The sequence below is a fragment of the Canis lupus genome, chromosome 37 (genome assembly GCF_003254725.2).
Source record: "Canis lupus dingo isolate Sandy chromosome 37, ASM325472v2, whole genome shotgun sequence".
NCBI lineage: Eukaryota > Metazoa > Chordata > Mammalia > Carnivora > Canidae > Canis > Canis lupus.
Window position 1 is genome coordinate 21,230,378 of NC_064279.1, and position 25,739 is coordinate 21,256,116.

The 25,739-nt window shown below is 32.8% G+C and overlaps 1 protein-coding gene and 1 long non-coding RNA gene across 11 annotated transcripts in view; one reads left to right on the plus strand and one right to left on the minus strand.

Moving 5' to 3' along the window:
- The window catches only part of LOC118353506 (uncharacterized), a 38,776-nt gene extending 30,334 nt beyond the window's left edge, over nt 1-8,442 (minus strand). Inside the window, exons 1-5 of the long non-coding RNA XR_004812605.2 lie at nt 8,414-8,442; nt 7,828-7,866; nt 6,355-6,374; nt 2,123-2,207; nt 1,058-1,157 (exon numbers count right to left, since the gene is read on the minus strand). This is a non-coding gene — a long non-coding RNA (uncharacterized LOC118353506). The remainder of the gene's footprint in view (nt 1-1,057; nt 1,158-2,122; nt 2,208-6,354; nt 6,375-7,827; nt 7,867-8,413) is intronic.
- SPAG16 (sperm associated antigen 16) overlaps nt 1-25,739 on the plus strand; it is a 916,366-nt gene that overhangs the window by 79,834 nt on the left and 810,793 nt on the right. The window lies entirely within an intron of this gene.

The window sequence follows — 25,739 nt, forward strand, 5'->3', positions numbered from 1 at the left end:
CATCCGTAGTGGATGTCTTTTAATGAGTATACCCATTGTACACAAATTCTCGCATACTTTCCCATTTTTAAGAGGTCCAACCACTAACTATTTCTCTAGATCTTATATCAGATTTTCCAATCTAATTCTTTCTACAAATCCCTAACCAATAAACCAAACTGATAGCCACTATTGATAAATAAATATAGATTCATTCCCCCATAGCCCATTTCTCCTTCCAGCTAATGACTGGATGACCAGATATACTGTCCAAATTTCTGTTCATAGGAAGGTTTCCCATTCACCATTGTCTTTCAGAATCTCCCTTGGCAGAACTATATTCAATGACTGTCCACTGGTACAGTCACTGAATATAGCATGTTGTGTAAGCCCATCTAGAAACCAGGCTAATTTTTTTCTTTCTCTGTTATCTGATCATGATGAAGGCCATAGATACTGTAGGATATGTGGCATTAAAATACGAATAGAAGTTTGGAATTCTAAGCTCCTTCCTTATGCATTTTACTTGTGCTTTTCTGCTTTTCTTTTCAAGCACAATTTCAATTATAATCATTCCTTTTTAAGATGAATTGCTTCTTGCATGCCCAGAATCATGGCTTTAAGGACAGGTAACACTCCTGGTTCATAAACAACACATGTTAACTGCTACATATACATCTTTTAGCTAATACCCTCTCCCAGTTTGCAATATTATTTTAGGTTATCTTGGCCAGAGAAAGAAGCAATACCAGAGGATTTTACTTAGCATTTCCCACTATAGTACCTCTTACCCACAGGTCAAGAACTAATGTGAAAGTTCATCAAACTACCAAATATGTCATTTTCACTTACTTACTTGGAGACCTAGGAAATGACTGACCACCATTTGTGTTCATGAGTCCTGTCTCCCTGTGACCCAGACCTAGGCCAATACTCTATTATCTGGTCACCATATTCCTCAACTCTACTGATGAGGGGTATCATAACATTGAAGTCCCTGAGTATCAATACCATGCTAGAACCTGTGTCAATAGTCTCAACATGTTGGCATATTTCTTCTTCTCTGGTGTATAGTTACCTGAGTAAATCATTATACACTTGCCATGGTGTTGCAGGTAACTTCTTCCTGGAGACCTGGCCACTTCTTTAGTCAGTAGGTTCAGTATCTGAAAAACTGGCTGAAGTTTGGAAACCAGGTAAGATATTGTGAGTTTTATGGAGTGACTGCCCTTAGCATCCTAATAATTCATCCTTGATGTCATTTGTTACAGATTGGGAATTAGCTTTGTTGGTTTCCCATCTTCCTGGCTTTTGAGAATATTATGTTGTATTAACTATCACCCTAGGTCTCTGTGGATTAGGCTCTCCTGACAGTTACTCTGCACCTTTCCATCATTGTGCCTACTGTGCTTTTGACCTGTGAGTGCTCCCACCTGGCCTCTCTTTTATCAGGCTCCTATCATCCCCATTGCTTTTAAGAAGCCTCATTCTCTAATAATATGTACCATTATTCTAGAGGAGAGCCACAACTGAACTTCTCAGTGATGTAGCTGCCCCTCCTACAGTTATAATCCTTAATACTTTTGTAGTTGGTGTATCTTCTGGTCATTCTGTGGCTATCTCATGGGCTCTTTAGCCTTGCGTGGTATAATCACTCTCACATGCTCACTTCTTTCTTTTGATCCTTCTTGTATTCTTTGTCATACATGATAGTTTTGGCATGTCTACTTCATTTAGTTGGGCCATAATTTTTTTCAAAGTTTGCAAGAGCTATCCTAACGTCATATTAACATGGGGATCCTTGCCAGGATACTAATCCATAGGAAAATGCTTTAATATTAATAAACTTTCCCTTGTCCAACTTTATGTTCTATCTCCCTGTTTCAAAAGCCTCAGGATTCAGACCTACATGTATTTTCCTGACACTCATAGGTTCATATTGGCTAGTTCCTGCAGTTCCTTTGGGTTTAGTTCTTTTTTTCTTTTAACAGAGGCAATACTTCCCTGGCTAGGTTTTATTGTGACTTAAATGGATTTCAGTTAGTTAGCCAGGAAGAAAGCAGAGAATATATTGTAAGAGTAGAATGAGTTGTCTTGCAAGGCAGAGGATAAAATTGCCTTTGATCAAGGAAGGCATACTAACCTTTAACAGGGAGAAACAGGTTATTTTTGCAGGTCCAGAGAGTTCAGGGAAATCTGAAGACTCAGGATTTTCCAGTTTCAGATTTCTACGAAGTAATATCTACTATAAATGTTTTTCCTCATGATTTTCAATAAAATTATGCTTTTACTATCAAAATAAAACTTTAAAAAGATTATTTTATAAGTACCATAGATGGCTCAAATTAAATTGGATTGTATCCTGAAACTCTTTTTGGAACTCAGAATAAATTAATATACCCCATAAAATCTTTGTTATAATTAGAGTTAGGTTTTTTTTAAATGACTTTCCTAACTTATAATCTATTTTCAATATAATTTCTTTGCTGATGATTTTCACATATTCATATTACCATATTGTACCTTTATAGCAATAATTTAGCTATCTATGGGAATTTCTATTTTGAATTATTTACCATTACCTCAAAATTAACATGGCTTAATTTATAAATCTCATCTTATTTCCCAAATAGGCTAATTTCTTCATTTTTGAAATGACTTTCAATAGAGTCTGCATTCTACCAATTCATTCAGTTTAAAATTATGGCATCATCTTTGATTGTATCCTTCTGGTGTCTCCCAGTCTCTCATTAGTGCTGTTCTCACACTTCTTGACAAGTTCTGAGTTTCTAAATGGGGATGGAGGTGGGGAGTGGAGAACTAGGAGCTGATATCTTATTGGAAAGGGCTAAGGAATTTACCTAGAAATTTCACTTGCAGAACAAATTTACTTGAGTTAAATGTTTATTTTGGTTGGGTTTGGGGGAACTGGTGGAGATTATGAAGGACTTCCTTTAAAAACCACCCAAACCACCAATTTCATTGCTTCTTTATCCTTTTAATTTTTCTTCCCACTCTTCTAAAACTGGTCTTCATAGACTACCTTAGCGGCTTTCTAGATTGTCCTCTAATAGTCCCCTTTGTGTGACATTAAATATATCTTTCTGAAACTTGCTACTATATACTGATCTTCTTTGGACGATTTTATTTCTTTACTTCTCAAACTAGTTACATATGTGACTTTCTGATATACCATATAAATTACATTATATATTTCTATAACATTATAAAATCACTTCTATAAAGTTAGTAAGAGATTATATTTGGAGCATCTGGCTGGCCCAGTGGGAGCAGGTGACTCTTGATCTTGGGGTTGAGTTTGAGCCCCACATTGGGCATAAAGATACTTAAAAATAAAATCTTTTAAGGGATCCCTGGGTGGCGCAGCGGTTTGGCGCCTGCCTTTGGCCCAGGGCGCGATCCTGGAGACCCGGGATTGAATCCCACGTCGGGCTCCCGGTGCATGGGGCCTGCTTCTCCCTCTGCCTGTGTCTCTGCCTCTCTCTCTCTCTCTCTCTGTGACTATCATAAATAAATAAAAAAAAAATTAAAAAAAAATAAAATAAAATCTTTTAAAAATGAGATTATATTTTAAAGCTAATTCTTATGGTTTAAACTATTTTTCTTGAATTAAGGAAACAATTCGTGTCAATACTGGGAAAGCAGTTTTCTCCTGTCTTTAAGATAATTAGTGGGTTACTAAAATAGTCAATGGGTTAGTTTTTGTAACGATAACTATACATTATAACATAATTTCCTTATGTCTGGGAAATATATGTTACTATAAAGGAATTGAGAGCCATTGTGAAATTAATTGTACTTTGCAAACACATAAGTCCCAGTTAAGAGAAAAAATTACTACTTTGTTGAGACTTTGAATGGCTATTATACATGCAAAACTTTAAATGTGCCAACATATTTATTAAAGAGAAGTAGAATCAAACAATTCCATATAGACTTTAATAGTTTTGAAAAGTATATTTATATGTAGAATTTATTTTTAATTGCAGAGAGGAAAAAAGAATAATGTGACATCCACTAAATTCATGATTCTCTGAAGAGTTAAATTTGAAGCATGCAATTATAATTTTTATATTTTATAATTTTTATATATTAAAAACCTACATACCTTGTGTCTTGACCTATATATTCAGTGATCATGCAGGAAAAATTAAAAACAAAACAAAGTATTTCAAGAAAGTGAGGAGTAAATTAAAAAAGATAAGGGGCTGCTACCTTTTCCTTCCATCTTTTTACTGCCTTATTTAATGCTTATTCTCTTAGATTGTAGTACAGACATGCTTTTCTAAATGAAAAAAATCCTATCTAGGTTACTATGCTTCTGCATGTAAAAAAATTTGGTCTAATACCCCCTGTATGAAACCCTGTTTCAAAGTTTGTAAAGATATTATTAAAAAAATAGGCATTTCTTTTCCAGATGAATAGGAACAGAGGATATGTTGAAAATAATATATAAATATAATATGTACAATAAAATTTCATAATATTTTATAAGTTAAGTCTTCAAATGTTAAAGGTTAAAAAAACAAAATTCTGACTAATTTGGGAAATAGTCATATTATTTTCTTAAAGAAACTTAAAAATTTTATTAAAGGAGTAATTTAAAAACCTATACTAATTTTTTTTAATATTATTTACCCTGGCAACATCTGGTTTAGCTTATTGTAAGAAAAATCTTTAGGTAAAATTTAAATGTTCCGTTAAAATAGTTTTCAATTACAATTGACATTTCATCACCCTATTTTTAATCATTTAGTTTTCTAAGTTTATTAATCAATAATACCTGTTACATAAGAATGGCTTTTCACATTAGCTTATACTACCAATTTGACTATTAAAGTACTTTCTCATAAGCTGTGGATGAATTTTCATATTTTCCTACTTATCTTAACTTCTTTTACATATTCAGAAATTTTATACATATGTATATATATATATATTTTTTTTTTGTTAAAGGAGTAAAAACGATATATTTTAGCTTTGATTTAGTACTTGCATAGCTATCCTCACATAAGTTAACAATTGTAATCCTTTTTCCTTCTGCACAGCATCTGTTAATATACTGTAGCATTCACTTTGGCAAAAATGTTTTAGAGTGTGAATTATTTTGAAACTTAATCTGTATCTGAAATTCAGGTCTACCACTAACACTTGTATAAAACCTGGGGCAAATTCCTTAACTTCTATGTTTCTATCTCTGTTAACTGACGAATAATAAGTGCATCTGAGGATTTTTGTCATGATGCAATAAAATAATATGTGTAATATATCTAGCACAGTACTATTACAGAATTGGTAGAAAAGATTATTTACCAAAGATAAATAATAATTGTTAATACTATTTTATTCTATTATGTTAAATATGATATTGGTAACACTGAATAGAAGTCTGTCACAGACTTCCAAATTCATTCCTTTTAAGCATTTTTGTCATTTTGTTAGATAATGACTTGAATAATTTTGTGGTTGCTTTCTAAAATTATCAGTGTGATTTCCTTAATTCAGATTATATACAAACAAATATGGAAATTAGAGCATGATTATGGCCATTTCTGATGTTCTGTTGTATGCATATTTTGTGTTATATATTTTAAAGTACTCATATGGCCATAAAGATGATACAAAACTCTCAACCTCTTTATGGGCTAATCTGTATTTTGATTCACTTAATTAAAAAATGATCTTAACTCATATCTTTCTAATGTCATCCACCAATGATTATATAAAGTAGATCATAGTTTATTAAATATAATGATAAAATGTGAAAAGGAGAGAAAGGGTCCCTTTAACTCTGACATGACAGTGTATATGTATCTTGTGTTATGCCACACTGGGCGTGCTTATGGGGCAGTTCAAGAGCAGTTAGATGCACTTACATATAGATACTTCGCATTAATTAGAGTAAGTTTAGCTGCATCTTATATATTTGCATATTGCTCTACAGTGGTCATTATTATTTTTTGTGCCCCAGCATCATTGTGAGTCCAGCATTAATCAGGGATCTGGTTGACATTTTGCTAGTAATTGTGAATCTTACATTAGGATGTTAAATAAGTCTATTAATCAGACATAAAGTTGCTAAAAAAGGAAATTAGTTTTACATTTTCTTTAGAGTTTGAAAATATGGAAGGTAATAAAAAGTCTATAACCATGTGCAAATGGGAATTTTAATGCCTATAACTTGATAATGTTGAATGTCTTCAGCAGTTGAAATAATTCATTAAAAATCCCTGGGGAAATATATTAATCAAAATATTTTTTCATAATACCCTGCCATGTTAAATACATAAGGATTAAGATAACTTGTTTATAATTCTGTTCTGAGTAGAAAATCAAATAAATAGAAATACTTACATAATTTCACTAAATATATTCTGTTTACATAAAAAGAAATAAATGTGAATCAGAATAAAAGTAATTAAGAAATACTAATTATTCTCAGGTTTTAAACTATACTATTTATCTTGAATTATGCATAAGCATGGATCATTTAGAAAATACAAAAATGAGATTGCAGGGAAAACATACTAAGGATTTTAGAACATTTTGAAAACTTTAGTCAATATATGTGTTATTTATATATAGTTAAAAGTAACACTTTATTAAAAATTGTGAATTGAATATACCATAATTTAAAAATAAATATGTTTAAGTAATATTTATTTAATTTAAATATATCATGTGTATATTTGATGCAAATATATAAATTTATATGATAAATATATAATATATTTGCTTTTTCATTTGGCATGTTTCTAAGATTCTTCTGTGTTGCTATATGTGGCTATATTTCATTTCACAATATTTACTTTTCTGTCCTTTTATTAACACATAGTCAATTCATTTCAAAAGTCTTGGTTTAATAAACAATACTTCCATGAATATTCTTATATATCCCCAATTGCACATATGGAAGATTTTCTGTAAGGTATAAATATAGGAGTGAAATTGCTGTGTTACTGGGGATAAGGATTTTACTGTATAGTGCCCTATTTTCCAAATTAGTTGAATATGTTTATAAACCCACATGCAGAATTTCTATTACTTTTTCCTTTCTAGCACTTGGTATTCCAATATTAATTTTTGTCAGTCTAATTAGTAAAATATGTTATTATATGTTTTTTTATTTATTTTTATTTTATTATTATTATTTTTTTATTGGTGTTCAATTTACCAACATACAGAATAACCCCCAGTGCCCGTCACCCAATTACTCCCACTCCCCGCCCTCCTCCCCTTCTACCACCCCTAGTTCGTTTCCCAGAGTTAGCAGTCTTTACGTTCTGTCTCCCTTTCTGATATTTCCACACATTTCTTCTCCCTTCCCTTATATTCCCTTTCACTGTTATTTATATTCCCCACATGAATGAGAACATATAATGTTTGTCCTTCTCCGACAGACTTACTTCACTCAGCATAATACCCTCCAGTTCCATCCACGTTGAAGCAAATGGTGGGTATTTGTCATTTCTAATAGCTGAGTAATATTCCATTGTATACATAGACCACATCTTCTTTATCCACTCATCTTTCAATGGACACCGAAGCTCCTTCCACAGTTTGGCTATTGTGGACATTGCTGCTATAACATCGGGGTTAACATATTAATTTTTCTGATTAACACTTATATTGAACATGTTCTCTTTTATTTATGGGTTATTCATATGTTAGCTTCTGTAAAATGTCATTTCATAAACTGACTTTTCCAACTACGTTGTTGGTCTTTTTAAGTATATTTGCAATGTTTCTTAGATAATTCCCTGATCAGTCATATGAAGGCCAGTAGCTTGTCCCAGATGATGACTTATATTTATTTCCTCATAGTACCTTTTAATGAGTAGTTCTTCATTTTGTCATGTTTTATATCTGAAATATAAAGAATTTTATTTAAAAATCCACAAAGTTCTTTATTTTAATGTAGTCAAATTTATTAATACTTTCTTTTATGGAAGACTTATTGACAGTTGCTTTAGAGATCCTTTCCTATACCAAGGTGAGAATGCTTGCTTGTATATTTCCTTCTATTTGCATATTATTTATTTTTCCCATTAGCAAATATTTTAGTGCATAATTCCTAAACACATAGACATGCTCTTACTTCACACAATATAATTATTTAAATCAATAAATCAATAATAAGGGACACCTGGGTGGTACAGATGATTAAACATCCGACTCTTGGTTTTGGCTCAGGTGGTGAGCTTATGATTATGAGAGCGAGCCTGCCTTGGGGTCAGGCCCACACTAAGTGTGGAATCTGCTTGAGATTCTTTCTCCCTGTGCTCTCTCTCTAAAATAAATAAATCAACCTTAAAAAAATGAAATCATCACTTATGCAATACTTTTATTTAATCTACAGAATTTATTTAAGTTTTAGTGTGTTCCACTAATATCTGTAATTTTTCAGACTAACCTTTTTTTTGAGATAGTTGTAAATTCATGTGCACTTGTAAGAGATAATAAAGAGATGTTGTACATTCTTTATCTGCTTTCTTCCAACGGTAACATCTTGAAAAACCAAAATATAATCTGGATATTGACATTGATGCAAAGTATGGGACAGTTCCATCACCACAGGGTTTCCTGGTGTTGTCCTTTTATACTCATACCCATTTCCCTCTACCCTACTTCCTCCAGTTCCCAGCCTTAGACAACCACTAATCTGCTCTCCATCTTTTATAATTTTGTCATTTCAAGGTTGTTATTTGAATGTAGTCATATGGCATTTAACTTTTGGGGGTGACTTTTACACTCAGCGTAATTCCCTTTATTTATTTTATTTTTTTTTAAGATTTATTTATTCATGATAGACAGAGAGAGAGGCAGAGACACAGGAGGAGGGAGAAGCAGGCTCCACGCCGGAGCCCGACGTGGGACTCGATCCCGGGACTCCAGGATCGCGCCCTGGGCCAAAAGCAGGCGCCAAACCGCTGAGCCACCCAGGGATCCCCCATAATTCCCTTTATATTAATCCCAAGCTGTTGCATGGATAATAGTTTTTCCTCTCTTTAGTGCTGAGTGGTTGCAAATTCTTTTAAAAATATTTGGCAGAATTCTCTAATGAAACCATCTGGGGGCGCTTGTGTGACTCAGTCAGTTAAGCCTTCCACTCTTGATTTTGGCTCAGGTCAGGATCTCAGGGTCCTGAGTTGGAGCCCTGCACTGGGCTCCATGCTCAATGTGGAGTCTGTTTGTCCCTCTCCCTCTGCTTCTCCCCCTGCTCATGCTCTCTCTCTCCCTCTCTTTCTCTCTCTCTCAAATGAATACATAAAATAATTAAAAATCTTTAAAAAAATAAAAGAAACTATTTGGGCTTGAGGATTTTTTTTAAATTATAAATTCAATTTCTTTAATGGTTTTAGGACTATATTATTTCATTTTAATTGAGTTTTTGTAGTTTGTGTTTTCTGAGGAATTTGTCCATTCTAAATAGCTAAATTTGTGACTGTGGATAAAGTTGTTTATAGTATTCCCTGATACTTTTAATGACTGCAGGATCTATAGTGGTATTCTCCATTCCATTCTTGATATTTGTTATTTGTGTCTTCCCCCCTTTTATTTTTGTCAATCTTGGTAGATAGAGTTTTTAAAATTTTACTACCTTTTGGATCTATTTGCTGTTTTTTCTCTAGCTCCTTTATGTGTAAGGTTAGCTTTTGTATTTGAGTTCTTTCCAGTTTTTGAATGGATGCTTGTATTGCGATGTATTTCCCCCTTAGGACTGCTTTTGCTGCATCCCAAAGATTTTGAACGGTTGTATCTTCATTCTCATTAGTTTCCATGAATCTTTTTAATTCTTCCTTAATTTCCTGGTTGACCCTTTTATCTTTTAGCAGGATGGTCCTTAACCTCCACGTGTTTGAGGTCCTTCCAAACTTCTTGTTGTGATTTAGTTCTAATTTCAAGGCATTATGGTCCGAGAATATGCAGGGGACAATCCGAATCTTTTGGTATCGGTTCAGACCCGATTTGTGACCCAATATGTGGTCTATTCTGGAGAAAGTTCCATGTGCGCTTGAGAAGAATGTGTATTCAGTTGAGTTTGGATGTAAAGTTCTGTAGATATCTGTGAAATCCATCTGGTCCAGTGTATCATTTAAAGCTCTCGTTTCTTTGGAGATGTTTTGCTTAGAAGACCTATCGAGTATAGAAAGAGCTAGATTGAAGTCACCAAGTATAAGTGTATTATTATCTAAGTATTTCTTCACTTTGGTTAATAATTGATTTATATATTTGGCAGCTCCCACATTCGGAGCATATATATTGAGGATTGTTAAGTCCTCTTGTTGAATAGATCCTTTAAGTATGATATAGTGTCCCTCTTCATCTCTCACTACAGTCTTTGGGGTAAATTTTAGTTTATCTGATATAAGGATGGCTACCCCTGCTTTCTTTTGAGGACCATTCGAATGGTAAATGGTTCTCCAACCTTTTATTTTCAGGCTGTAGGTGTCCTTCTGTCTAAAATGAGTCTCTTGTAGACAGCAAATAGATGGGTCCTGCTTTTTTATCCAGTCTGAAACCCTGCGCCTTTTGATGGGGTCATTAAGCCCGTTCACATTCAGAGTTACTATTGAGAGATATGAGTTTAGTGTCATCATGATTTTACTACCTTTTGAATATTATTTGAATAATATCTTTATTATTTCCTTTATTCTTCTTCTAGCTTTGGGTTTCTTAATGCTTTTCTTTTTCTACTCTCTTTAGGGGGAAACTTAGATTAGTGATTCAAGACATCTTCTGTAATGTAAGCATTTAGTGCTATACATATCCCTCTCAGCCTGCCTTAGCTGCACCTCACATATTGTGTTATGTTGTACTTTCATTTTTATTCAATTCTATATAGTTTTTATTTCCTTTGAGACTCCCTTTTGGACCCTGGATTATTCAGAAGTGTGTTGTATAATTTCTACACATATCAGAGATTTCCCTTTATCTTTTTGCTATTGATTTCTGGTTTGATTTGATTATGATCAGAGAATACATTACCTTTTTTATGCTAGGTTAGACCTGTGTTGTCATATTTTTTGGGGGGTGGGAGGTAGTAAAATATCCTGCTGCACTGTTTCTCCAGTCTTGGCATTTCTAATGAGTTTTTCTTCTTATTTCCACTCTTTGGAGTTTCACTTTGGCTGTGTCTTGCATTATTTTAGGATTTATAGTTATTTGCAGGGAAAATAGGAAGAGAGATGAATCTGTACTGTACTGTCTAATTTGGACTGGACATCTCCGTAAAATTTTGCTTCCCAGTTTAAAAAATTTCATTACCTTGAAATCAGTTTTTAAAAATGTGGAATGAAGTAGTAATTAATTATTTTGGGTCTCATTAAGATAATTGTTTGTCCCAGCACAATTTACATTATGGCTTTTCTTTTTCCCAAAGGTCTGCAGCGTAAGCTCTGTCATTTGGTTTACATGGGTTTCTAGATATATGTGGCTTTGTTTTATATTACGTTTCATTGTTGAGTTTTTTTTTACTCCTGTGGCAGTACCATACTTTTTAATAAGTTCTTTTTATGTTATTCAGAAGTATTGTAGTTATCTTATAATTCTCTTCACATTTTAAAATAGGCTTGTGAAACTTCTAAAAAAATATCTAGGGACTTTTTTTGAAATAATAATTTTTTGATCTATGTAATGATAATTAGCATCTTTATAGTACTGAGTATTTTGATGTATAAATGAACATGGTTTATCTCCCCATATATTTAGATTTTCTTTGATATCTTTCAATAACATTTTAATACTTTCTTTGAGATCCTGTACATGTATTTGTTAAATGTAATTCCAAGTGCTTTATAATTTTTACTATCATAAATGATATTTCCAAGTAGTTAAAATAAATAATCTGTCCCTTTGTTGGCTTTGAGGCTTCGTTCAACAGAAATCAAGAAGGAGCCCATAAGCTCAGTGCAAGATCAACCTTCTGACTCCATGCCTCCTCTACAGCAGGAGTGGAGAGGGAACTCTCAAACTTGGAGTAAGATCAGACCTCTGCAGGACACCATTGGCAGGAGACAACCGAATGCCCAAGCACACAGAATAAGACTGTCCATCTACACAGGATATGCTTCTGTCAGCAGGAGCCAAATGGGAGATTCTGAGTAACACATGTTCCTGGTCAACCCATCCTTGATCCTGTCTTTCTTCAACACTCCTACCCTGTATCTGTGTTCTTTTTGTGTTTATAAGAAGTTCAGGACTCCTAGTTCTTTTACTCCAGAATTCTAATTCTCCCTAAATTACCTTATAGAACTTTTTCTGACCCATTTTCTTCATACTTTTTCTGAGTCCTGAAACTTTTTCTTGTACTGTTCGCAACTCAAGATCACTGGTCAGCAAAATCCTCTGTGTTTTTAACTTCTACTGTGAATGTTGCCTTCTCCTTCTGTGCTAATGGAAATCTAGCTTTTCCCTAGTTATAGTTTCTCCTGTAGCTGGTGGCTAATAGTAAATATTAAACAATGTGCTCTTTGGAAAGAGAAATAAGCAAAAACCTTGATTTGTTGTACTTTCCAGTTTTTGTGCTATAAATGCATCAAAGTCATTCATTTACCATCATAATTTGGCAAATGTGGAGTTGGGAAGTGATGTCCACAGTCAGCAATTATAAACTAGTATGAGCTAGGGTTTCCTGGATGGGCAGTGGCTAGGTGTCTGACTCTTGGTTTTGGCTGAGGTCATGATCTCAGGGTCCTGGGACTGAGCCCCACAATGGGTACCATGTTCAACAGGGACTCTGTTTAGAGTCTTTCTGCCCCTTTTCTTCATGCATACATGTTTTCTCTCTCTGTGTGTCTCAAATAAATCTTAAAAAAGGAAACAAGGTAGTATGAGCCAGCTTGGGCTCACCCTGTCTTGTAGCACTTTTAAAGGTAACTGTTTTCTCTCCACTCAACTATAACATCGGACCTGGAGTTGAGATAAATGTCCTCTGTGCTTCTCATTTGTGCTTTCAAGTCCTTTCCCCTCCTTTCTTCATGAACACACTCTACCTTGAATATTGTATCATCAGATTATCCTACGTACTATAACTTTTTAATATATGCACTTTTTCTCAGGTCACTGTTTTTTGTAAGTTTAAAAAAATCATCCCTGTGACATTGTCACTTTCTTAAAAAATGATTCCTGCTATAGTTTTTTATAAAGTATTTTTTTAATTTTTCATAATTTATAATTCTTTATAACTCTGGACTTTCAGTTCCTTGATAGCCTCTCTTTTAGTGATTTTGTTTCATTCTCAGTCATTCACTTTCTGGTTATTTTTTAGGCCTTGATGTTGGCGATAGCTGCCACATTTTTAATTTCTTTTGCTACTTGAACCTCATCTCCCTGAACCCTGCATGTTGAGGTGTTCCAGAGCTCAGTTCTAGGGCCTTTTCTGTTTGCCATCATCACTCCATAGGTGATCTCATCCAGTCTCATGGTTTTAAATTACCTATATGTTAACAACTCCTTACTTCACATCTTCTACTGAGATCTCTTTCTAAAGTCTGGTTTTGTATATCCAACTACATGCTTGACACATGCAGTTGGATATCAATTCTCCACTAAAATTCTGTCTTCTGATGTTATCTCTATCTTAATTATTGGAAACTACATTCCTCTCTAGTTACTTAGCCAGAAAACTGGAGTTATCCTTGAGTCACTTCTGTCTTATACACTTCACATCAGATATGAAAATAAATTATTTTGGGTCTATCTTTGAAAGATATCCACACTTCCATCTTTCCTTGCCACTAACACTATTAATGTCTGTTCTTTAGTTTTTGGTTTCATCATCTCTAATTTGGATTATCGCAGTAGTGTTTTAACTGGTCTCTTTGCATTGTCTTTGTTTTCTTCTAGTCTTCTTTAAACACAGAAGCCAGTGATTTTCTTAAAACATAGGTCTATCCATAACATTTCTCTGCTTAAAATTTTCTAGTGGCATTCTATCAAGTGAAGTCATTATGGCCTCTGATACTATACATGGTATGGCCTTATTTTAACTCTCTGACCTCATTTCCTGCTATTCTCCCATTTTTTTACTTAATTCTGGCCACACTAGCCACCTACCTATTTGTAGAACACTCTAGACATGCCCCTACCTCTAGGCTTTTTACTTTGAGGTTTCCTTTGCCCTCCTTCTTCCTTCAGATATCCAAATGACTCATCCCCTTATTTCTTTCAAAACTTTAATAAAATATCTCCTGGTAAAGAGACTGTCCATAATCATCCAATCTAAATTTTACTAATCTAAATGTTAATGCTACCCCTCATTCCTTGATCCTTTCTCAGTCTCTTTCCTGCTTTTTCCCCCTCTCCATACATGTCTTACATATCTTTCTATTACATATTTGTGTTTTACTTATTATTAACCTGTTTATTGTACCTCTTTTCCTCTAGAATGTAAGCTCTATGAAAGCAGAGATATTTATCTGTTTTATTTACTCTTATATCTCCAGTGCCAAAAACATGACTAGCAAATAGTATTTATAAATATATGTATTCGAATGAATGTATATGTGAAAAAAGTTACTTGTTATAGACATGACATGCTGTAGACATGAAATTGATTAAGTAAAATTTTTTATTGTTTATAATATCATCTATGAATAATGATAATTGTGATTTTCCTTTTCCAAACCTGCAAAACAGTATATACATTTATCTTTGTGCATAGTCTAGGACCTCTAGAAAGTTGTTGAGTGAAAGTGGTTGGAATGGGCATTTTTATTCTGTTCTTGATTTTAAAGGGAACAAATCTGATATTTCAACACGAGCAAATGATATTTACTATAAGTCTTTGGTAGATGTTCTTTATCAGACTAAATAGGTTAACCTTTGCTTCCATGTTTGCTGTGTTTGTTTATTTGTGCTTTATCATGAGTTAGTGTTAACTTTGGTAAAAATAAATGAAGGGCAAACTTTTTTATCATGTTCAAGTGTTAAAATTTATTTTATAATGAATGAATATTGAATTTTCTGTTTTGAGATGATTTTCTCCATTAATATTTTAATGTGATAAGTAATATTATAGAATTTCTAATGTTAACATTCTCTTTCATTCTTGGTACAAAACTAAACATTCATTATGTGTTATTGATTTCTTCATTGGACCTAATTCACTGTTTTTTAAAGGATGCTTGCTTCTATTTTATGAATAAAATGGCGTTTATTTTCTCTTTTTAGTCACTGTCTTTTTATAGCCTTATTATTATTGAGTGATTTGGGTGAATATTTCCTATTTATTTATTTACACATTTTAATTTATATTCCAGTTAGTTAACATGCAGTACAGTATTAGTTTCAGGTGCAGAATTTAGTGATTCAGTACTTCTATACAACATCTGGTCCTCATCACAATTGTACTCCTTAATCCTCATCACTTTTTTCAACCATCTCTGCGCCAACCTCCCCTCTGGTAACCATCAGTCAGTTTGTTCTCAGTTAGTTAAGACTGTTTCTTGGTGACTGGTGCGAGATTATATCTCATTGTAGTTTTGATTTTTATTTCACTGATGAGAAGGGTTGTTGAGCACCTCTTCAGGTGTTTGTTGGCCATATGCATGTCTTTAGAAAAATGTTTATTCATGTCTTCTGCCCATTTTTAAATTGGATTATTCATTTTTGGGGGTGTTGAATTTTATAAATTCTATATAGTTTGGATACTAGCCATTATGTTATTTGCAAATATCTTCTCTTATTCTGGAGGTTGCCTTTTATTGTTTCTTTCACTATGCAGAAACTTTTTATTTTGATGAAATCCCAATAGTTTGCTTTTGCTTTTGTTTCTCTTACCTTAGGAAACATATCCATGGCTAATGTGAGAGATGTTACTGGCTGCGTTCTTTTCCAGGATTTTTATGGCTTCAGGCTTCACATTTAGATCTTTAATCCGTTTTGAATTTATTTTTGTGTATGGTATAAGAAAGTGCTCCAGTTCCATTCTTTTGCATGTTGCTGTCCAGTTTTCCCAACACCATTAGTTGAAGAGAGTCTCTCTCCCATTGGTTATTATTTTATGCTTTGTGGAAGATTAATTGACCATAGAGTTTTGGGTTCATTTCTGGGTTTTCTATTCTGTTCTATAGATCTAGGTGTCTGTTTTTGTGCCAGTACCATACTGTTTTGATCACTACAGCTTTGTCATATAACTTGAAGTCCAGAACTATAATGGCTCCAGCTTTTCTTTTCCTTTTCAGTGTTCGTTTGGCTATTTGGGGTCTTTTTGTGGTCCCATTCAAATTTTAGAATTGTTTGTTCTAACTCTGTGAAAAATTTTGTTGGCATTTTGATAGGGATTGCATTAAATGTGTAGATTGCTTTGGGTAGTATAGGCATTTTAACAATATTTGTTCTTCCAATCCATGAATGGATGGAATGTCTTTCCATTTCTTTGAGTCATCTTCAGTTTTTAAAATCAGTGTTTTATGGTTTTCAGAGTACAGATCTTTCACTTCTTTGGTTAGGTTTATTCCTAGGTATCTTATGATTTTTAGTGCAATTGCAAATGAAATTGGTTCCTTGATTTCTCTTTCTGCTGCTTTATTATTGATGTATAAATGCAACAGGTTTCTGTACATTGATTTTGTATTCTGATTTTACTGAATTTTGTTATCAGTTCTAGCAGTTTTTTAGTGGAGTCCTTGGAGTTTTCTATATAGAGTACCATGTCATCTTCAAATAGTGAAAGTTAGACTTCTCCTTTGCTGTATGGATGTATCTATTCATTTAGTTTATTTACATTCTTTTTCTATTTCAAATAATCTCATGGGGCCATTCCTGTAATTAAAAATTATGTTCATGTCTCTGATTATTTCCTTAGGAAAAGCCTAAAGAATTGGCATTATTGGGTCAAAGAATATAAATAGGTGGTTGTTCTAGCCTTTGTTTTGAAAGTGAAATGTAAATAAATCCTCTTTAAAAAGCTGTTTCTTTTATTCATGTTCTTTGTACATATTTTTTCTTTACCTCAAACTTCTCTTTTTCTAAATAATGCTTTGTCTTGTGGTCCATTTTCGGTTACATATCTACTTCTTTCTTTGATTAGTATTTACTTAGTACATCTCTTCATTCCTTTATTTTCAATATTTCTGTAATTTGTTTAGTTCTCTCTGGTAAAAAATGACATATAGATGATAATGTCTTTTATTCATTCCCTATATATATATTTATATATAAATAAATATATATTTATATATAAATAAAATATTTGGTTTGATATTTAGTGCTGTTTTTAACCTAACCAAAGGGACAATATTCTTCTTATTTTATAAAGGCAGTTTCTAAAGAGAATGCTTATTTAGATTTATCTACAAATTTATCTCATTTTTCTGACTGCTTTTAAGATTTCATCTTTGTCCAGCAGTTTGTTCATTATAGGTAAAATATTATTTCATGAAATATATTATGATTCCTGTATTTGAGTAGCATTTCTTTTGTCATATCTTAAGTCTCCTACTCATTATTGCAGTAAATAATGCCTTTTTTGAATTTAAAAAATTTTGTTCTACCCAGAGCTTCAGTTAGATGTAAGTTATACTGTCTCATTCTGTCTTACATTTTCTAACTTCTTTTTCAAATTTTTAATATTCTTATCTCCCTGTGCTGCATTCTCAGAAATTTCTTCATTCTTCTAGCTCTCTATATAAAGATTTTTAAAAAATCTTTTCTTGTGCTTTTATATGTGAATAGTTTTATACTTCTAAAGGCTACATTTGGTTCTTTTAAGACTATTCTTGACAATTATTGCTAGTTCCTTATTGCTTGTACTTGTTTGTGTGTGTATACTTTTTATTTATTTAAGTGTTACTAAGATTCTGCTTCTCTATCTTATGGTGGTCCTCAGGATTGCAATCTTTCAGGATTGCAGCTCTGGTTTTGGCATTTATCATCAGAGCAACCCATCTTTTACATATATTTATTGTTAATAGCATATGTAAGCTATATATGTTTTTTTTTCTTATTTTTGCTTCATCTCACTGTTGAGTGCAACAGTGTAATAAAATTATTTTTTACTTAGGTTTTAGTGGAAAAAATTTTCAAAGTATGTAGTCATATGTTGCTGCAATCAAAATATTGAATATTTTGATTTTATTATTTAATTTTAGTATTATGATCCTTTTTAATACGCTTTTTGAGAGAATATAAGTAAATGGTAATCTATTTTTAATTTGTGAAGTAAAATCATAACAAATTTAAATACTTTATTTGGACTTAAGATATTTTATATCCCATGGATAATATCATCTTTTTATTAGAGTTGTCTTAGGATGAGAGGAGAAAAAGAAAAAAAACAGATGAGTTTGGGAAGTACATTTACTTTGTATAGGGTCTGTAAGAGTTTAAGTAATGTCAAAAAGGAGCGTTAGATTTGGATAGCAAATCTCATGATAGTGGATACTTAGTAGTAGAAAAATAGGTTTAATATTCCATGGTATACTTAGCCATTAGAAACGATGAATACCCACCATTTGCCTCAATGTGGATGGAACTGGAGGGTATTATGCTGAGTGAAGTAAGCCAATCAGAGAAGGACAAACATTATATGGTTTCATTCATTTGGGAAATATAAAAAATAATGAAAAGGGATTAAAGAGAAAAAGAGAGAAAATGAGTGGGAAATATCAGTGAGGGAGACAGAACATGAGAGACTCCTAACTCTAGGAAACGAACAAGGGGTAGTAGAAGGGGAGGTGGGCGGGGGCTTGGGGTGACTGGGTGACAGGCACTGAGGGGGGCACTGGGTGTTATGCTATATGTTGGCAAATCGAACTCCAATAAAAATATACAAAATAAAAGACAAAATTAGGTTTATAAACTGTATGCAGTTACTTTATTATTTCATCTATTCTCATTGGAGATTGATTCAATGCATACATGTGGGAGTCAGTGGGTAGGAATGTGGAAGAGTGGAAGAATCTTGGTTTTAAGGATTTCACATGTTAGATCAAATGGTTTTTATAACTTTGGCACGTAAGTGTGTATGTACTACTTGAAAGGTAATGTGTCAAAATATTTTATTTAGTCATATACTAATGTTTATCATTTATGTTTAGGTAATTTATGAGTTAATTTTGTGAACTAAAATAATTCAACAAATTAGATTTTAATTATTAAATAAATTATCTTAATTTTGTTAATGGCTTATCTTAATAATTAGTAAATTATATTTTAATAAAGTATTAGATAAATAAAACACCAAATTTAATATTTAGGTAACATCTACTTACCAGATAGAAAATTAAAATATAAATTAGCATATTCACTAAGAAAGCTTGGCATTTATTAAATGGCTGTAAGACAATTTTTCAATATTAAATATCTTCTAAGACTTTTTAATCCAAGTTTTAGATTTATAGCAAAATCAAGAGGAAGGTACACAGATTTCTCATGTATCTCCTGCCACAACACATGAGTAGCTTCTCCCATTATCATCATCCTCAATGTAAGCGGTGTATTTGTTAGAAACAGTGAACCTACATTGACATAAATCAGCCAAGTCTGTAATTATGTTATGGTTTCCACTATATATGGTTTCCTATAATACATAGGTAGAACCTATATATTATATAGGTAGGACAAATGTATAATGAGAAGTATATCATCATAGTATCACATACAGTATTTTCACTGTTATAAAAATTCTTTGTGCTCCACTTATTTATCCTTCCATGTCCCCAACCCCTTGCAACCTCTGACCTTTATACTATCTCTATTGTTTATTCTTTTCCAGAATGTCATGTAGTTGCAATCATATAGTATGTAGCCTTTTTAAATTGGCTTTTTTTCACTTAATAATATTCATTTTAGGTTCTTTCATGTCTTTCCATAGCTTGATAGCTCATTTATTCCTAGTGCTGAATAATATTCCATTTTCTGTATATATTACAGTATATCCATTCACCCACTGAGGAACCTCTTGGTTACTTCCAAATTTTGGCAATTATTAATGAAGCTGCTATAAACATTCATGTGCAGGTTTTGTGTGACAAGTTTTCACCTCCGTTGGGTAAATATCAAGGTCATGACTGTTGTATTGCATGGTAAGGAATATATTTATTTTTCTAAGAAACTGCCAAAATATTTTCCAATGTGGCTATACTATATTGCATTTCTACCAGCATAGAATAAGAGTTCCTGTTGCTCTACCAGCATTTGGTGATATCAGTATTCTGGATTTTGGCCATTCTAAGTAGTGTGTAATGGTATCTCATTGTTTTAATTTGCTTTTCCCTGATGACATATGATATGAAATATGTTTTCATATGCTTATTTGCCATCGTATATATTACTTTGTGAGAGGTCTGTTAATGTCATAGGTTTATTTAATTGGGTTGTTTGTTTTCTTATTGCTGGGTTTTAAGAGTTCTTTATATATTTTGGAGAAGTTTTTTTTTTTATCAGATGTGTGTTTTGCAAATATTTTTCCTCAGTTTGTGGCTTATCTTAATTATTCTCTTCACATTGTCTTTTGCAGAGCAGAAGTTTTTCATTTTAATGAAATGAGTTATTTTTTTCATGGATCCATACCTTTGTTGTTTTATCTAAAAAATATGGCCATACTCAAGGTCATCTAGGTTTCTTTTTATGTCATCTGTTAGGAGTTTTATAGTCTGACATTTTACATTGAGGTCTATGATCCATTTTGAATTAATTTGTGTGAGAGGTGCAGTGTCTGTGTCTAAATTCATTTTTTTTTTTGCATGTGGATTTGTCCAGTTGTTTTGGCACCATATGTTGAAAAGATTGTCTTTACTCCATGGTATTGCCTTGCTCTTTTGTCAAAGATGAGTTAGCTATATTTATGTGAGTGTATTGACATTTGTTCTTTTGTGAATACCATACTGTTTTAATTACAGTAGCTTTATATTCAGTGTTGAAGTCAGGTAGTAGCAAGTCTTTAACTTTATTCTTCTACTTTAATGTTGTGTTGTCTATTCTGAGTCTTTTGCCTCTCTGTATTAATTTTAAAATTAGTTATTCAATAACTACAAAATACCTTGCCTGAATTTGAATGGTGTTGCATTAAATCTAAAAATCAATTATTAAAAAAATTGTTATAATTTCTTCCTTAATTGTTTGGAAGGGCTTACCAGTGGAATGTAACGGGATATAGTGCTTTCTGTTTTAAAATATTAATTATTGGTTTGATTTATTTAATACATATAGGCCTATTCAAATTGACTTTTTTTGTCAGTTTGGCAATTATGTCTTTCACATTGTTTCATTTCATCTAGATTTTCTATTTGTTGAGCATAGAGTTTATATTAATTTTTATTATCTTTCTAATGTCCATGTGATCTGCAATGATGTCCCTTTTCATTTCTGAGGTTAGTAATTGTGTCCTTTCTCATTTTTTCATAGTTAGCTTACTAAAGACTTATCATCGTTATTCATCTTTGAAAAGAATCAGTTTTCGGTTTTGTTGATTTTTCTCCATAGATTTCCTTTTTTCGATTTTAGTGATCTCTGCTCTAATTCTTACTTCTTCTGCTTATGTGAGATTTAATCTGCTCTTTTTTTCTAGCTTTCTAAAGAACTTTAAAAAATTCATTTCGTTCTTTTTCTTTATAATATATATACTTAATGTTCTAAATTTTTTTCTAAGCATTCCTTTCTCTGCATGCTACAAATTTTGGTAAGATATTTTCAAATTTCATTTAGTTCAAAATACTTTAAAAATTCTCTTGAGATTTCTTCTTTGATTCATGCATTATATAGAAGTGTATTGTTTAATCTTCATATAGTTTGGGATTTTTTTCAGATTACTAATTTGTTTTGAAGGCATACTGTATGCTGGTTGACACTGGCATAGCAGTGAGTAAATCAAACACAATTCCTGCCTGTATTTGGTATATACTCTAAGCCTTAAAATCTAGCAATTGACAGAGAGATAGTTACAAAACAATTATTAAAGTTTCTATGATGAAGAAATTATAGTATGTTAAAGGAACACAGAGAAGTATATAATTAAACTACATTTGAGGGATCCCAGAAGGTTTTCTGCATTAAGCAACATCTAAACTGAGGCCTCGGGAGGTTAGTAGGGAGCAAGCTGGGTAAAGAAGAGGAGAGTTTCTGGTAGCATGTACAAAGACCTAGAGGTCAGCCCAAAGGTTTTCATTATGGCCAGTAAAGCAGGCAAAGTGCATGAAATGTCCAGCTGACCTGGGCCAAGTCATGGAGGTCTTTTGAAACTATGCTGAACAAGTTAGCGCTTTATCCTAAGCTAACTCCTCAGACTCCTACCGAAGAGGCTGTGCTTAGGAGCGTTGTATCTGAAAAGATCATATTTTAGCTCACAAAAATTGAGTTAAAGTAGAGCAAATATATAAGCTGAGATGTAGGTCAGGAATAAATGCAGCATCTAGGTAAGAGATGGGTACAGTTTGGCTTAAAAAGTAACAGTGTAGGGAGGGGAGTTGACAGATTTGAAACTTAGGAGGCTAAATGGTGGGTCTTCTTGATTGGATTACTTATGTAGTATGTGAGAACAAGAAAGGAAATTCCAAATATTTTGACTTAAGTGGCAGAATTAGCAGTGTTCTCATTCATTAGAGAAGAAGAACAGGGTGAGGGAAGGATTTTGGAGGTAAGAATATTAGTTGGTTTGTGACTTGATGAAATTTGAGTGTCTGTGAAACATTTGAGTAAAAGCTGCCTAATTTACCATTATATACATGGAACTGGAGATCAGGGTAATAGAGAAATTCACCTCATCAGCATCTATGTGGTATGACTAAATGAAAGGCCTCCATTGCAATGAGAAAGGAGGGTCTATGGGGTGGGGACTGGTTCCGATTATGGCAGAAAGTTAAAGTCAATGCTTTATAAACATGTTGAGGATATAGAAGAGTCTGTTAACCGCAAAATAGGAATGACCTGAGCTGCAATGAGAAGGTTGATAAAAAATGAAAGAGAATGAACATGAGGTGAAGAGAAGTGTAGAAAATCAGAAGGGGCACACATCTCAAGTGGTCACCTGAATGAGCAGGACATCCTGAAGTTGCCAGAAATAATCAGTACCAGATGCCCTTTACTTAATGGGGAAGTAGGGTGGTGGTGAGGGGAGGGGATGTGGGAGAGACTTAAAGTCCTTTCAAGAGTCTGAATAGGTTATATTTCCAAAGTCCTGTATGTGACAGGAGAGACACTGAATACAGCCTAATTCTGTCCCCTACACATGCGTTGTCTGTGAGCCATACACTACTATTCACACAGATTTGCAGAATGCATTAGAGGCCAGACCTTTGTGTGGTGAGGCTCTGATGTAGTCATTATTATCATTTGAGCAAATAGTTCATTTTTTATTTAGGTGGCAATATATGTGTTAAAAATACACAATTATTGGGAGCACTGGGTGGCTCAGTGGTTGAACATCTGCCTTTGGCTCAGGTCATGATCCCTGGGTCCTGGGATCGAGTCCTGCATCAGGCTTCCCGTGGGGAGCCTACTTCTCCCTCTTCCTATGTCTCTGCCTCTCATGAATAAATAAATAAAATCTTTAAGAAACTCCCATACAATTATTAATGCACAGTTAACATACGCATTACTTATTTTGGTTTTGCAAAAATGGGACCATATTATGCCTAACTTGGAACCAATTTTTTCACTTACTGTGTTTTTATGTGATTAAGTGTATACCTGATTCTTATTTAAATCAAAGATCTTTCCTTCCAATATAGTGTTTTTTTTCTTTTAAACAAAGATTGAACTTTGAAATTCATTGTTCTTCAATTTTAAATAGCTAAGAATTAGTAAAAAGACATGATGTAGAGCAGTAAAATTTCTTATTATTTAAAGAAATTTGATAGTATTATTTTAATTTTGATTTTCAGTGCTTTATTTGTCTGTTTTGGAGGAATGCATTGGTAAATCAGACAATATCATTCTTCAAATTAAAATTTGATTTCTTGGATTTCTTATAGTGCATGTGTCTATTTTAAATTGTTAAGATAATTTGAAGGAAATTATTCATTTTAGTGTTAATTACAATTCTTACATTATATTATGAAACACAAGTTAAAATTATACTTTTGTGGTTATATTGACACAAAATGACACAGTAATCTGTAGATTGTGCATTATGTTTTGTTTCTCTGAAATTGGATTCTTCAATAATTCAGGGCTGTCCTGTAGACTATTACTGAATATAGATAAGAAGGAATAAGTAATATTTTAATAGTTTGTACTATGTGCCAGGGACTGAATTACATGCTTAGCATTTTAATTTTGCAAACAACAATTTCTATTTTAGAAATAAGCTCCTCTATAAAGAATATAAAACTTAGTTGGAAATATACCCTTACATACTGGTAGTCCCCACAGTATGTGATTATCTTATCTAACTATATATATAGTATAATATACTTATTAAGGATGGCTTCATAGACATTATTTTTATGTAAACAAAATATACAAAATATATTATAAAATATTTATAGTTTTGCACATTATGCATGCACTGTTAAACATGCATATACATATGTATCTAACACACACACACACACACACATACACACGAGACTGTATCAAGAACATCCTGTGTTGTTGCAGGAATTGGCATCCCAGAAGGGTAATCCCGACTCATTATAGGGGATTTCCAGGGTGTGGTATGAAGGGTTCTTAGGACAGATGCAATGTATTTTTGCCTCTGTTTTTCAAGTTTGCTGCCCTGATGGGCATTTGGGTTTTCTGCTGTTAAATATTTTTGATGTTCTTCTTACTCATGGATTAAAAAAAAAAGAATTATGCAGAAGAGCTTATAAATACCTTAAGCCAATTTTAGCTATCTCAGATTTTGCTCTTGAGAGATAACTGTCTTTAAACATCTGTATCTGTGCTGCTTTTTGCAGATAAATCTTATTTATTACTAATATCCCCATATTTTATTTTTTGACTTAACAACTTCAGATGTTATTTATTGACTTCCTGATATGTGGGTTGAAAATTTAGGTCATTTACTATTTTATCATTATTGTTCCTCTCTTGATATAGTTATATCACTATCTTTATTTTTCTTTTTTTTTAATTTATTTTTTATTGGTGTTCAATTTACCAACATACAGAATAACCCCCAGTGCCCGTCACCTATTCACTCCCACCCCCCACACTCCTCCCCTTCTACCACCCCTAGTTCGTTTCCCAGAGTTAGCAGTCTTTACGTTCTGTCTCCCTTTCTGATATTTCCCACACATTTCTTCTCCCTTCCCTTATATTCCTTTTCACTATTATTTATATTCCCCAAATGAATGAGAACATATAATGTTTGTCCTTCTCCGACTATCTTTATTTTTCCTTGTAAATAGAATAAAATACTTAGTAGTAGTTGATATATTTAAACCTATATGTTTAGATTCATGAACTGTAATATCTCATGTCTTTCCTTTGTAAGATCACACTACGACAGCTCCTCTCCATTCTTTTCCCTCTCATTCTTCCTTCCATTTCCTAAAATCTGTCAGCAGTGATTTTATATTTTTCAAGATTGGTAACATTTACATTCTAATCTGCAACCAGTTTTTAAATCTTTTGTGCTCTGCCTCTAGGTTTTTTATAAAAATTGAACACTAGTGAACTCCACTTCCATTGCTGTCATGATATAAATATTGTTTTTTTTTAATAAAACCAAATAGTATTCTGTGAATACTTATTTTTTTATTTTCTTTGTTTCAAAGCCTTGGGGCTACTCAAAATAGAATGTCCACATGTAGTATCCTGTTTTCACACCCCTGTGAATACTCAAAATTGAG